The sequence below is a fragment of the Dendrobates tinctorius genome, unplaced genomic scaffold, assembly GCF_039654945.1.
Source record: "Dendrobates tinctorius isolate UK_male_01 unplaced genomic scaffold, ASM3965494v1 ptg000211l, whole genome shotgun sequence".
Taxonomy (NCBI): Eukaryota; Metazoa; Chordata; class Amphibia; order Anura; family Dendrobatidae; genus Dendrobates; species Dendrobates tinctorius.
Window position 1 is genome coordinate 18304586 of NW_027361878.1, and position 16393 is coordinate 18320978.

Consider the following 16393-nt stretch of genomic DNA (forward strand, 5'->3'; position numbering starts at 1 on the left):
CTACATACTGGGGGGAAAAGTGTGTGCACGTCAAGCCTCGCCCCTCATTATGTCATAATGCCCCTATTTGCATACTGGGGAAACAGTGTGTGCGTATCAAGCCCCGCCCCTCATTATGATGTCACAATGGTTTCCATGGCGACGCTAATGTCATCATAGGTTGCAAGCCCCGCCGCTCATTATGATGTTATAATGGTTGACTATGGGATGGAGGATGTGTGATGGGTATATGGACACTGGACTATGGGATGGCGGATATGTATGACGGGTATATGGGCACGGGACTATGGGATTGCGGATATGTATGATGGGTATATGGGCATGGGACTATGGGATGGAGGATATGTATGATGGGTATATGGGCATGGGACTATGGGATGGAGGATATGTATGACGGGTATATGGGCACGGGACTATGGGATGGCGGATATGTATATGGGCACTGGACTATGGGATGGAGGATGTGTGATGGGTATATGGGCACTGGACTATGGGATAGAGGATATGTTTGACGGGTATATGGGCACGGGACTATGGGATGGATGATATGTATGATGGGTATATGGGCATGGGACTATGGGATAGAGGCTATGTATGATGGGTATATGGGCATGGGACTATGGGATGGAGGATATGTATGATGGGTATATGGGCACGGGCCTATGGGATGGAGGATGTGTGATGGGTATATGGGCATGGGACTATGGGATGGCGGATATGTATATGGGCACGGGAATATGGGATGGAGGATGTATGATGGGTATATGGGCACTGGACTATAGGATGGAGGATATGTATGATGGGTATATGGGCACGGGACTATGGGATGGCGGATATGTATATGGGCACTGGACTATGGGATCGAGGATGTGTGATGGGTATATGGGCACTGGACTATGGGATAGAGGATATGTTTGATGGGTATATGGGCACAGGACTATGGGATGGAGGATATGTATGATGGGTATATGGGCATGGGACTATGGGATGGAGGATATGTATGATGGGTATATGGGCATGGGACTATGGGATGGAGGATGTGTGATGGGTATATGGGCACGGGACTATGGGATGGTGGATATGTATATGGGCACAGGAATATGGGATGGAGGATGTATGATGGGTATATGGGCACTGGACTACGGGATGGAGGATATGTATGATGGGTATATGGGCACGGGACTATGGGATGGCGGATATGTATGATGGGTATATGGGCACGGGAATATGGGATGGAGGATATGTATGATGGGTATATGGGCATGGGACTATGAGATGAAGGACGTGTGATGGGTATATGGGCACTCGACTATGGGATGGCGAATATGTATGATGGGTATATGGGCATGGGACTATGGGATGGAGAATATGTATGATGGGTATATGGGCATGGGACTATGGGATGGAGAATATGTATGATGGGTATATGGGCATGGGACTATGGGATGGAGGATATGTATGATGGGTATATGGGCACGGGCCTATGGGATCGTGGATATGTATGATGGGTATATGGGCACGGGACTATGGGATGGAGGATAATTATAATTTGCTATAACTAACCACAGTTAGTTACTATGCCCGGGCAGCGCCGGGCTCTTCAGCTTGTACATATATCTACTAGCTGAAGAGCCCGGCGCTGCCCGGGCATAGTAACTAACTGTGGTTAGTTATAGCAAATTATAATTATCCTCCATCCCATAGTCCCGTGCCCATATACCCATCATACATATCCACGATCCCATAGGCCCTTGCCCATATATCCATCATACATATCCTCCATCCCATAGTGGAGTGCCCATATACCCATCACACATCCTCCATCCCATAGTCCCATGCCCATATACCCATCACGCATCCTCCATCCCATAGTCCCATGCCCATATACCCATCATACATATTCGCCATCCCATAGTCGAGTGCCCAAATACCCATCACACATCCTTCATCTCATAGTCCCATGCCCATATACCCATCATACATATCCTCCATCCCATAGTCCCGTGCCCATATACCCGTCATACATATCCGCCATCCCATAGTCCCGTGCCCATATACCCGTCATACATATCCTCCATCCCATAGGCCCGTGCCCATATATCCATCATACATATCCTCCATCCCATAGTCCCGTGCCCATATACCCATCATACAAATCCGCCATCCCATAGTCGAGTGCCCATATACCCATCACACATCCTTCATCTCATAGTCCCATGCCCATATACCCATCATACATATCCTCCATCCCATAGTCCCGTGCCCATATACCCATCATACATATCCGCCATCCCATAGTCCCATGCCCATATACCCATCACACATATCCTCCATCCCATAGTCCAGTGCCCATATGCCCATCACACATCCTCCATCCCATAGTCCCGTGCCCATATACATATCCGCCATCCCATAGTCCCGTGCCCATTTACCCATAACACATCCTCCATCCCATAGGCCCGTGCCCATATACCCATCATACATATCCTCCATCCCATAGTCCCATGCCCATATACCCATCATGCATATCCTCCATCCCATAGTCCCATGCCCATATACCCATCATACATATTCGCCATCCCATAGTCGAGTGCCCATATACCCATCACACATCCTTCATCTCATAGTCCCATGCCCATATACCCATCACACATCCTCCATCCCATAGGCCTGTGCCCATATACCCATCATACATATCCTCCATCCCATAGTCCCATGCCCATATACCCATCATACATATTTTCCATCCCATAGTCCCGTGCCCATAAACCCATCATACATATCCTCCATCCCATAGTCCCATGCCCATATACCCATCATACATATCCGCCATCCCATAATCCCGTGCCCATATACCCGTCATACATATCCTCCATCCCATAGTCCCATGCCCATATACCAATCATACATATCCTCCATCCCATAGTCCCGTGCCCATATACCCATCATACATATCCGCCATCCCATAGTCCCGTGCCCATATACCCATCACATATCCTCCATCCTATAGTCAACCATTATGACATCATAATTTGCGGCGGGGCTTGCAACCTATGATGACATCAGCGTCGCCATGGCAACCATTGTGACATCATAATGAGGGGCGGGGCTTGACACACACACACTTTTTCCCCCAGTATGTAGATAGGGGCAAAATTGTTTGGTGAATTGGAATGCGCGGGGTTAAAATTTCGCCTCACAACATAGCTTAGGACGCTCTCGGGGTCCAGACGTGTGACTGTGCCAAATTTTGTGGCTGTAGCTGCGACGGTGCGGATGCCTATCCTGGACATACATACATACATACATACCACATACATACATACACACTTTGAGCTTTATATATTAGATTAGGCATTGAAAACTGGGGGTTATTTGGCTAAAGTTGTGGGGGGGTAGGGCTGGCTTCAGATTTTCGTGGGCCCTGGGCCAAAGAGTGTCACTGGGCTCTTTTAACTCATGCCACAATTCATGATCCTCTGATACGGCAGAGAAATAGCGGTATAGTACAATGAAAAATACTTCACGTCTTACATCTCATGACTGATATCCATTTTAAATTCTCCAATAGCTCCAAAAGCGAACAGTATATTACTCCATACAGTATTATGGCCACCGCATAGTGTGCTATACAGAGTAATGAGGCCCATATATTTCTCCATACAGAATCATTGGTCCCATATAATGTTTGAAACAGTATATGATGAGCTCCACATAATGCTACTGCATATGTTGGTCCCCATGGATGAAGCTCCACTGTGTTATGGGCCCAAATAATGCTCCATATATAATGGGCCCCGTTTCTAATGCTCCAGTGCATAATGGGCCCTGTAAATGCTGCTCCAGTGTCTGATGTCCACCTTTGGAATGCTCCAGTGTATGGTGGGCCTCATATATCATTCTCCAGAGTATAGTGCTCCCCAAAAATAGCTGTCCCAACATTGAAAACAATTAAATAAGTCTCCTCGCTAGGGAATCCCTGTACTAGTCTGGACTCCTCGTCGTCCCCATCTTCCATCTCACTGCACTTGGACTGTTTAGGCAGAGGGCGTACAGATGTGATGTCATCGCGCTCTCTGACCAGAATGTCACTGTCAGGAAATGCGGAAGATGTCACGGCGGTGGAGCAGGGAGAGGTAAGTATTTCAACTTTGCAAGTGCTGTGATCCTGAGCAAGCGGGGGGGGCCCACTCATTGGCGACGGCACTGGCACAGGGCCCCTCATAGTACGGCGGTGTGTCTGATGGCGGGTGGGCCCTCCCACCGGCAGAGACACTTTTGCGTACTATGAGGGGCCCTGTGCCAGGGCTGTCGCCCATGAGTATGCCCCCCCACCTGCTCAAGGAACCTGCACTTTCATCTGCACCTTCCTCTTTGTCACCGTGTAAGGTGGTATAGTATGCGGAAAGGGAAACCTGAGTTTCATCAGGGTCAGATTCTGGCTGTGTAGAGTGCGAGGGGAATGTAGTGGTCTGGGTCAATGTACCAGCAGAATCATCTAGCAGTGGCTGGGCATCAGTGCACTTGTGGCACCCCCAGGAGTACTGTCGCCACAGTGGCATTACCTTCCTCCTAGGGAGTGTGATGTCATGCTTGGGAGCAACGAAGGATCTCTCTAGCAGTTAAACCAACACACAAAACAGTTCCCACTCCAGGCCAGCAGGGAGACCTCTCAACCTGACTGCTGAGGAGCTGCTCTCTGTGGTCAGGATGAGGTAAGTTAGGGCAGTCTGTGAAGGGAAGGGGAAGTGTGTGGACGTGAGAAGGGGAGCTGGAGGATGAGCAGAGTTAAGGCTCACTCCTAGCTGGAGTGCATGGTCGGGATTCTGGTCTCCGAGTTTGTAGGGACACTGACGGTCCTGCAGCAGAAACCGGAGGAAGTAGCAGCTGTAAATGCTCTGTTCCCAACTAAGGCTCGGAGGCCCCAGCAGCGACGTGTGTGAGCCAGAAGGAAAAGGCTATGGCTGCCTGCCATACGAGAAAGTTCCAAAAGAGAGTCAACAGGGGGAACTTCAGTGAACTCAGTAGTGCGAGTACCTCAGATAAGCACTAGAACGGAGGCCACTCTACCTATCTGCAGAGAGAGAATTCCAAATTTGCTTCCAGGCTGACCAACTCCTCCATCTGTACTCTGGGTCCTGTACGGCACTTACCAAGTTCAGGTAAAGGAACTGCACGACTGTGTCTGTCATCTTTCTCCTGCGCTTGGCGCACGGCTCTGCTACATCCTGCACTGCACACCATCTACCAACTCTTTCATCTGCCCTGCGACTATGGCCCTACCTGTGCAGGGCTTCTACATCTTAGCTGCACCACAACATCTGTCCCAGAGAAGCGACACTGCAGCGCGGGTCAATCTGATCAGAAACAACAGGTGGCGTCACGTATCATTCACCTATAAACGTTATTCACCCCTTTGCATGGACGCCCAGGGCCACAGAACAGGTAATCATCACCACCAACGTGACATATCCCTCTGAGACATCGGCCCGGTACCGATTAACCCCACTGCCGTGGCTGGCCACCCACACTCCATGTCAGATTCATCTTGGACTGGGGAATTCACGATTTGACTTGATAACCCAGGCATGGTATGGTAGAAAGAGCTACATGGACTAATGTGAAGTGTGGCCTGCTGCATCATTCACTTTTGGTGGGGGTGAAGGACACAAGGAAAGGGGTTCTTCCTGACCAGGAGCCAGCACTTGACGACTCAGTGCTTGCATTTTTTGAAACTTCAGAAGAGGAGAGCATATTTCCTGTAGTCTGTTTCGGCAATGTAAGCCAAAACCAGTTCCTGATGCTCCGGCTTTAAAAGCGGTTAACCTACTCCCGGAAAAGGTAGCCTTCCAGGTGTTCCGGAGCCAGACCATGACGCAGGCGCAACACCTCCTGCCTTAGCTGCTATTGTGCTTTTGCCACTACCAGCAGATGCACCACCACCATCAGCACCAGCTGGCCTCCCCACGCCCACATCCTCTTCCACCAAACTTCAAAATGTTGCAGAAAATGAACCCAAAATAACATCAGATATATGGTACTGTATCAAAAGCGTACAGCTCTATACAGTCAAAGGATGATTGTCAATCTCCCTATATATATCATCAGTCACACAGAGACGTTCACAGGCTCAGTATGGATTAGACAAGAATATAAAAAAGTAGAAAATGTGTACAGTATCATCAGATAGCAGGTATATATTGTATCGTTTAAACATTCTAAATCTACGTAGATATTTCAGGAGCCAGGCACAGACGCTCTCAGGCTCAGTATGGATTACAACACAATATAAAAAGCCATAAAACAATAATGGATCTGAAGAGTACAGCTGTACACAGTGTAGGGGTCATTGTTGTCAATCTCAGTATTTATTTCCACAGTCAGAATATAACTCTCTCTTGGTCAGTTTGGATTAGACCAGAATATAAAAAGCAGTAAATGGGTAATGTATCACAAGCGTAGAGCTGTATACACTAGTGTTGGGGTAATTTTTAAATGTACATCTAAATTGCAGGAGTAACCCACAGACTGTCACACGCTCAGGATGGATCACACCACAATATAACAAGAAGATCCACAAGAAATAATCACACATGTGGGACAATGTTCCAGGTGTCAATGATACACTTAGAGTGGTGGGTGGAGGAGGTCTTCCTGGCAGAAAGGGTACAGTATAACCAGATACCAGGTATATATAGCATAGTTTAAACATTAAAAATGTACGTCAATATATCAGGAGTAGTGTTGAGCCACCCTGCTAGTGTTCCAGTTCGTTTTGGTTCGTCGAACACGAGGTAAGTTCATCGAATGTTTGTCGAACGTTCGACGAACAACGTTGAACACCATTGAAAACAATGGCAGGCAAACACAAACACATAGAAAACAATTACAAAACACCTTAAAAGGTGTCCCAAAACAGACAAAATGCTCAGAATACAAAAATATCATATGGAAAACGGCAACTACACATAGAAAAGAGGTGGAGGAGTAAAAGGAGGAGGAGACACAGATATAGGCATGTCATGCCCTTATGAAGTCAAGAAAGGCTGGAATAAAAATGTAAAATACAAAAAAACAGTAAAAATCTGTAATCGAAGACGATCACATACCGTCGGACTTCCCACCATAAATTATGCCAACTGCCGATCGGGCGGCGTTATTCCCACGAACCTCCGAACAGCGTCCATGAAGGCAAAGTGTTTGGTTTCCGGTGGCAGTATGGTTGCAAATTTGAACCTTAAAGGAATGTCCAGAAGGGCACCACCAGGAGTGGAGCCTGCGGCTTAATTCGACTCCACCCGGGAAACCTCAACCATGTCAGCTACAGAAAAGATTCAATGTATATAAACTGTAGGAACAAAAGGAGCGCAATAGGGTCTTATCTGGGTTAAAATTGAGAGAAATAAAGGAAATTCACTCACCCTTTCTAGGACAGATTAAAGCATGCTGCACGTCCAAAGGTCAACTCAGTGAACGCCAAGAACATCAGACTTTTTTGGAACTAATTCATGGACTTTTGTGCGCTGCTTGACAAAATACCGAATCCAGGTTAAGTTAAAAGATTAACCATTTATTTTCCAACGCGTTTCGAAGACATCCCCTGAGGAAGAAGTGTTGTATACTTCGAAACGCGTTGGGAAATAAATGGTTAATCTTTTAACTTAACCTGGATACGGTATTTTGTCAAACAGCGCACAAAAGTCCATGAATTAGTTCCAAAAAAGACAGAAAAGATTGACAGATTGAAAGCTTTTTCGATTCTGTGGGTGGTGGTGGATGTCCGTTTTTAGTTGTGCTAGCGATTTGTCAGCTTAATTCCGTTAACGAACGAGACTCCAGCATGCCCCCGCGGTACGCGTCAAGCTTACTAGAGGGACAAGTGAGGCTCTGGCACGCGAGATCGATCAATAACAGATCTGTCATGCCCTTACATGTCCGGGCTGCATGCGCGCTACACTGAAAGGTCCAGCGTGTGTCGCTTACAGGTGCAGATAACCCACTGAACCCCGTTAGCGATGGGGATCTGGGATTCCAATTCTTCCCCGCGAACGAGGATTTCCCAGTAAGTGCAGGTCAACCGGAATTCCGGAATTAGGCCTAACCGGCATTCCAGAAAAAATGAAAAAACTAAGTGTCCAAACCACAGGTGCTGTAGCTTGCTTAACAGCTGGGATCCTATGCTGAATAGCACGCAGTTCTTACGTAAACAGGCGGCATAGCTTGGTTCACGGGTGGGCACCTCTGGTGAGTAGCAGACAGTGCTTACATAAACAGGCGGCATAGCTAGGTTCACAGGTGGGCTCCTCTGCTGAGCAGTAGACACCGGTACTAGTCCCAAAGTATTCACTGGGCTAAATGGAGATAAAAGATGGTTCTTAAATAAACAGGTGGCACAGCTTGGCTCATGGGTGGGGTCCTCTGATGAGTATCAGACACAGTTACTAGGCCCAAAGTATTAACTGTGCTAAATGCAGTAAAAAAAACTGGTTCTTTCATAAACAGGCAGCATAGCTAGGTTCACTGGTGGGCTCCTCTCCTGAGTAGCAGACAGTGCTACAAGGCCCAAAAGGATTTTCTGGACAAGATGCGGTAAAAAATAAATTGAAACACACACGGTGTAGCTCCTTGACAGGTGTACTACACCGCTTGCTACCACACACAGCTACTATGCCATGAAACTGTCTATTAACATCGAAAACCATTATTAATGTGAAAATGAAGTTACGCTTTTGGTGAACGAACAGTTCTCGAATGGAACCTCGAACAGCCGAATTTTAAGCAAAGTGTTTGAGTTCGACGAACGGCTCGAACACCACCCAAAACAGCTGGAATTTTAACTTGGCGAACAGGTCGACTCGAACACCGCTCATCTCTAATCAGGAGGCAGACTCAGACGTTCTCAGGCGCAGTATGGATTCGACAAGATTGTAGAAAGTTGAGAAAGGGTACAGTATCACCGGATAACAGGAATATATGTAGCATAGTTTACACATGAAAAACCTATGTCTATATATCAGGAGGCAGACTCAGAGGGTCTCAGGCCCAGTATGGATTTGACATGATTGTACAAAGTTGAGAAAGGGTACAGTATCACCGGATAACAGGTATATATGTAGCATAGTGTACACATGAAAAACCTATGTCTATATATCAGGAGGCAGACTCAGAGGGTCTCAGGCCCAGTATGGATTTGACGTGATTGTACAAAGTTGAGAAAGGGTACAGTATCACCGGATAACAGGTATATATAGCATAGTTTAAACATTAAAAACCTATGTCTATATATCAGGAGGCAGACTCAGAGGTTCTCAGGCCCAGTATGGATTTGACGTGATTGTACAAAGTTGAGAAAGGGTACAGTATCACCGGATAACAGGTATATATGTAGCATAGTGTACACATGAAAAAACTAAGTCTATATATCCGGAGGCAGACTCAGAGGGTCTCAGGCCCAGTATGGATTCGACGTGATTGTACAAAGTTGAGAAAGGGTACAGTATCACCAGATAACAGGTATATATAGCATAGTTTAAACATTAAAAACCTATGTCTATATATCAGGAGGCAGACTCAGACGGTCTCAGGCCCAGTATGGATTCGACGTGATTGTAGAAAGTTGAGAAAGGGTACAGTATCACTGGATGGCAAGTATATATAGCATAGTTTAAACATTAAAAATCTGCGTGTATATTTCCAGAGTCCGACAAAGACACTCACAGTCTCAGTATGGATTTAGACAAGAATCTAAAAAGTAGAAAAAGGGTTATGCATTCGAAGCGTACACCAGTATACACTGTTGGGGTATTTTTCAATCTTCATATATATTTCAGTCTCAGTAAGACAGTCCAGACTCTCCGCAAGAGGAAACGAGATGGACACAAGTACAGATGGAAAGTCGACTGATTGCAGAAATTTTGGAATTACTAATCACGGTAAAAACTCCCGGGAGAATTCTCAGAGGTGATGCTGACCCTCAATTACTTTGTCTGTGGAGACAGCGAAAACAGGTTCTTGTGAAGAAAGGTTTGCTGTATCGCAGTACCGTGGAATCCATCACCGTTACTCATCTCCATCAAATTGTGATCACAGGAAAAGATGTAGATATTGTCCTCACTGCCTATCATGATCTGTCAGGTAACTTTGGAGTGCAAAAGACACAGGCCGTAGGCGATTCTATTGGATTGGCATGAGAGGACACATTTAAAAATGTGGGCAGGAATGTCACACGTCTGTGAGTCGGAAAACCGTGAAAGCTGATGATAAACCACCACTGCATCTCATTGTGAGTCGACGTCCATAACAAATGGAAGCCATTGATTATCTGAAGATAGAGCCCACCAGGACAGGGCATAGCTACGTCTTAACCATCATCTATCATTTCACCAAATTTGTATTGGCAGTCCCAGTGAAGTATTTAACAGGCCAGACTACACAGTGGTGGAACAGGGAGAGGTAAGCATTGCAAGTGCTGGTGCCCTGATCAAGCAGGGGGGCCCACTCGTGGGCGGCGGTACTGGCACAGGGCCCCTCATAGCACGCCGGAGTGTCTGATGGCGGGTGTGCACCCCTACCATCAGAGACACTTGATTCTACTATGAGGGACCTTGTGCCAGTGCCGTTGCCAAAGAGTGTGCCCACCCACCTGTCCAGGGCAATGGCACTCGCACGGGTGCGTGCGCCAGGTGGTGACCCCGGCCCTGTGGGGGGAGGCAGCTCAGTTAGGGAGGTGGAAAAAATGGCATATGTTGATGTTGGACATTCAGCAGCTGCAAATGGAGTAATTTGAGAAGTCCGCGGAAGAGGACAAAAGCAAGCCATTTTTCTGGCAACCTACGTGTCAGCAGGGGAGGGTGGGACAAAATCCTTTGAAACCCATGCATAGTTCATTTTAATGAAGGCTAGATCATCAACATTTTGGGTTGACAGACGGGTCCTTTTTTCTGTCAGGATTGATCCAGCAGCACTGAAGACTCGTTCAGATAACACACAAGCAGCAGGGCAAGCGAGCTCCTGTAAGGCATATTGTGCCAATTCAGGCCATGTGTCAAGTTTACTGGCCCAATAGTCAAAGGAGAATGACTGGTGAGAGAGAACATCGATATGGAAGGAGAAGTAGTTTGTTACCATAGTTGACAACTGCTGTCTCCTGTCACTTTCGATCGATGCAGTATTACCAGTCGTGTGAGCGGTACTTGAAAAATCAGTCCACAACATGGTCATGAAACCCCTGTGTCGAACGCCACTTTGGCTGTGTGCACCACGAACACCTCTTCCATGTTGCCCCCTACGGCTCGTTGGAAAAACATCACCACCGCTGTGTGCTGGGAATGCCTCAAACAAACGGTTTACCAGAGTTGCTTGTTTGTTAGCCAGTATAAGGCTGGTTTCACATTAGCGCTTTTTAAGCGCACGCACGGCCGGGGGTAGCTCCGCCCCTGAGCCGGCTCTCTGCCCGGCGTGCCCGCCCCTTGCTTGTAGCGCCGCCTCCTAGCGCACAGCGGCGCCTGCGATCGGCGCACCCTATCTTTAGCATAGGGTGCGCAGATCGTGCGCAGGCCGTGTGCTAGTTGCGCTTTGACCTGCGCTGCGCACTTTTGACGGTGCACCGTGCGCGCCAAAATCCGAAGTTTGATTTTGGCGCGCACGGCGCACCGTCAAAAGTGCGCAGCGCAGGTCAAAGCGCAACTAGCGCACGGCCTGCGCACCCTATGCTAAAGATAGGGTGCGCCGATTGCAGGCGCCGCTGTGTGCTAGGAGGCGGCGCTACAAGCAAGGGGCGGGCACGCCGGGCAGAGAGCCGGCTCGGGGGCGGAGATACCCCCGGCCGTGCGTGCACTTAAAAAGCGCTAATGTGAAACCAGCCTTAGCTCTAGGTTCTCTTGTGGCATGATGTTTTGGAATTTGCCTTTATAGCGTGAATCCAGGATGCTGGCCAACCAGTAGTCTTCATCGTTCATCATTTTGGCAATGCGGGGGTCCCTTTTTAGGATCTGCAAGGCATAATCAGACATGTGGGCCAATGTTCCAGGTGTCAATGATGCGCTGCTAGTGCTGGGTGGAGGAGCACTTTCTGGCAAATCAACATCCCTCCAGTCACGCACAAACCCTGTACCTGACCTTGCCACACCAACATTTTTTCTTGCCCCTGAGAAGCATCCTCCTCCTCGTCCACGAGACTTCCCTGAGCAGACAATGGCTGACTGTCATCAAGGCTTCCCTCCTCCTCTTCCTCCTTGGATGCAGACACCTGCTCCTTAAGGTGCGTCAAAGTTTGCATGAGCAGACGCATAAGTGGGATGCTCATGCTTATGATGGCGTTGTCTGCGCTTACCAGCCGTGTGCATTCCTCAAAACACTGAAGGACTTTACAGAGGTCTTTCACAGCTTTGACCACTGCACACCAGACAACTCCATGTCTGCCTGCAAACTGCCTGCCCATGAATCCTCCCACAAATGAATTACAGCCTGCCTCTGTTCGCACAGCCTCTGAACCATGTGCAGGGTCGAGTTCCACCTTGTTGCAACGTAGATAATTAGGCGGTGCTTGGGAAGGTGAAGCAATCGCTGCAGCTTCAGCATACGACTGGAGTGTACGGGCGACCGGCGGATGTGCGAGCACAGTCTTCGCACCTTATGGAGCAGGGGTGTTAACTACGGATAATTATTGAGGAAGCACTGCACCACCAGGTTCAAGGTTTGAAAGCGCTATGGCTGCCACAAAATTCCGGCCGCTATCACTAACTACCTTGCCTGCCTCGAGATGTAGACTGCCCAGCCATGACTCAGTTTGTCGCTGCAAGTAGTCGGCCAGTACCTCCGCGGTGTGTCTGTTGTCGCCCAAACACATCATCTTCAACACAGCCTGTTGATGCTTACCACTAGCTGTTCGATAATGGGACACCTCGTGTGCAATACTGGCAGCTGCGGATGGAGTGCTTGTGCGACTGAGCTCTGTGGACGAGCTTTCGCTTCTGGAGAAGGGTCGAACACCTACAGCCAACTGTTTCCTATACCGTGGGCTAGGCAGCGCTGTCCCACCGCCGATGTCCCCTGTGGACCCTGCATCCACCACATTAACCCAGTGCGCAATGATGGACACGTAACGGCCCTGGCCATGCCTACTGGACCATGCATCTGTTGTGAGGTGCACCTTTCCACTCACTGATTGCTTGAGTGCATGGACAATGCGGTCTTTCACATGCACGTGGAGGGCTGTGATGGCTTTTCGCGAAAAGAAGTGCCGACTGGGTAGGTCATAGCGTGGTACTGCGTAGGCCATGAGCTCGCGGAAAACTTTGCTTTCAAACAACCGGTAGGGCATCATCTCTAACGAGATTAGTTTGGTAATGTGGGTGTTCAAAGCCAGTGTATGCGGATGAGAGGATGAGTACTTTCTTGTCCTACTCAGAGTCTCTGGTAGGGTGAGCTGGACTTGAGAGCTGCATATGGTGGAACTAGCGGTGGACATGGCGGACTGAGAGAGGGTTGGTGATGGTGATGGTGTTGCTGAAGACCTAGATTCAGTCTTTCATAGCAATAACATTGTGATTCCATGACTGCTTTGCCCTTGCGACACCTCAACATTTGCTGGTGGTGGTGTGCTAACCGGTGGGCTTACAGTGGGGGAAGTGATGTAGCGTTGCTGACTACCTTCATTCGGAGCAGGTGCTCATGTGGTATGTGAGGTTTGGTAGTCCGTCCACACTTGCAAGTGCATGCTGGTTAAATGTCTCAGCATGCAACTGGTATTCAAATTTCTCAGATTTTTCCCTTGGCTAAAGGTCTTTGCGCACTTCTTACAGATAACTTTTGCCTGATCATTAGGATTTTGTTCAAAAAAGTGCCACACTGCACTCTTCCAACTATGGAAGAAATTTTGAGACCTTGCACGCTGTGCTAATTTGACCGTCTGGCCAAGCTGTCCTGCAACTCTTTTGGTTTTTGTAATACGTTTTTGGACTGCTACGGTCCTGCCAGATAACAGCTGTTGCGATGTAGTTGCCTGCTGCGGATCCTCCTCCTCCTCTTCTGAGTTATTGGCAGCGGCACCCTCTTCCACAATGGATGCCAATCTGGGTCAACAACTGGGTCATCCATCACCTCCTCTTCAATTTCATGTGCACCTTCCTCTGTGTCACCGTGTAAGGTGGAATAGTATGTGGGAAGGGGCACCTGAGTTTTATCAGGGTCTGATTCTACCTCAGTACACTGCGAGGACAATGTAGTGCTCTGAGTGAATGTACCAGCAGAAAAATCTAGCAGTGGCTGTGCATCAGTGCACTCCATGTCAGATTCATCTTGGACTGGGGAATTCACGATTTGACTTGCTAACCCAGGCATGGTATGTGAAAAGAGCTCCATGGAGTAATCGGTAGTGTGGCCTGCCACATCCTTCACTTTTGGAAGAGGTGAAGGACACAAGAAAAGGTATTGTTCCTGACCAGGAGCCTCCACTGACGACTCAGTGCTTTTATTTTTTGAAACTTCAGAAGAGGAGGAGAGAGAGCTGGAGGCTGTGTCAGCAATGTAAGCCAAAACTTGTTCCTGAAGCTCCGGCTTTAATAGTGGTTTACCTACTCCCAGAAAAGAGAGCCTTTGAGGCCTTGTGGAGCCAGACGATGATGCAGGGTCAACACCTCCTGCCTTAGGTGCTATTGTGCTTTTGCCACTACCAACAGATGCAACACCACCACCATCGGGACCAGCTTGCAACCCCCACCCAGTTCCATGGCGTCTTCCACCATACTTCCTCATTTTTGTGAAAATGTACCCAAAATACCACCAGCTATATGGTACTGTAAAACAAGGTAGGTGTATCTACTATTGGTGAGAATTTGAATCTCACTATCGATTTGAGGACGCAGAACTATTGTCTCAGGCCCAGGAGAGATTACACCTCAATGTAACAGGCTGAAATTGGATGGTGTATGACAAGGTGGAGGGTGTCTATAGGATTGGTGAGAATTTGAATCTCACTAGAGATTTGAGGATGCTGAAAACAGCAATGCAGCTATCAGGGAGCTTTATAAGGCAGCCTAATAACCAACAGAGCTGATGCACAAAAATAGAGCCTCCCCTGTCACTGCACACAAAGTGTTGTGTTGTAAGTGGAAATCGCTAACAGCAGAAGCAGTTTTTTGGTTCTTCTTCCCTGCCTAAAGCTATCCCTACAGAATCAGCAGCAGCTCTCCCTATGCCAAGATCGGCAGAAGATGGCGGTCGGCGTGCACGCCCTTTTATAGACCCTGTGACGCCACACAAAGTGTCACGGCTGCGACGGTAGCCGCCGACGTTCCAGCAGCGGCGGTGCCCACCGCTGCCGACACTCACCCGTCCTGGCCTCGCCGTACTATGGCTGCCTCCTCCTTACTCCCGTCCCCCCGGCGCCTGTGGTCCACGTGCGCTCGCTCTAGGGCGCGCGCTCTGCGGGTTCTTTAACCCTGCAGAGCCCGCCCAGAGCGCTGGCCACCAATCAGACCGCTGCACATGCTGTATCAGGCATCTCCAAGATGAAGGAGACGCCTGATTATCGTGTGCTTTTCCTGCGGCATTCTGGCCAAGCTGTAGGGGCTCTCCCTGCAACTCTACCTCTGTCCTGTACTCCGTGCCTCAGTACTCCGTACCTCAGTCCAGTACTCTGTACCCCAGTCCTGTATTCTGTACCTGTCCTGTACTCCGTGCCTCAGTCCTGTATTCTGTACCTCTGTCCTGTACTCCGTGCCTCAGTACTCCGTACCTCAGTCCTGTATTCTGTACCTCAGTCCTATACCCAGTACCTCCGTCCTGTATTCTGTACCTCCGTCCTGTACTCCGTGCTTCGGTCCGGGACTCCATTCTCTGTCCGGTACCCTGCATTCAATCCAAAACTCCGCCAGCTCCTCTCTTGTCCCTTGAGCCACCCCTCTTGGTCCTAGCAGTCGCGGTATCTGTCTTCCGAGGGTCTGCCCCTAACGGTCCCTGTATAGGGGTCGGCACCACCTGGCGCGCTCGCCCCCGGGAGCTCCAGTGTCACGATCCAGAGGGTCCACTCTCGGACGTTACCTTCCCGGTTGTCACACAAAGCAAGCCAATCACTTGCATGCCCTTCTCAAAGATGGTGGTGACCGCTGCCCATGTCATCGCGTTGCCCACAGTGTGCGTCCTCCATCATTGGCTGAAAAAGGGCGCTGGAACCATCTTTTGAAACGCGACTTTGGCGCTCTGGTCACAGACCTCGTGGCCGACCTCATGCTATGGTCGGGTTTTGTTTCATGAAACCCGACTTCAGCGAAAGTTGCCGACTTTTGAATATGACCGACCCGTTTCGCTCATCTCTAGTGAGAACCCTAACTTTCTTCTATCCCAGTAATATCCAGGTATTTATAAGTGAGCAGCTGTGTACATCTTTTAGAAA

The 16393-nt window shown here is 48.7% G+C and overlaps 1 protein-coding gene across 3 annotated transcripts in view; it reads right to left on the bottom strand.

The window, feature by feature from the left end:
• Nucleotides 1–7286, bottom strand: part of LOC141058325 (uncharacterized) — a 229487-nt gene extending 222201 nt beyond the window's left edge. For all 3 annotated transcript variants that reach the window (XM_073554537.1, XM_073554538.1, XM_073554535.1), the window contains exon 1: nucleotides 7110–7286. The gene's annotated coding sequence lies outside the window, so the exon portion shown is untranslated. The remainder of the gene's footprint in view (nucleotides 1–7109) is intronic.
• Nucleotides 7287–16393: the final 9107 nt, after the last annotated feature.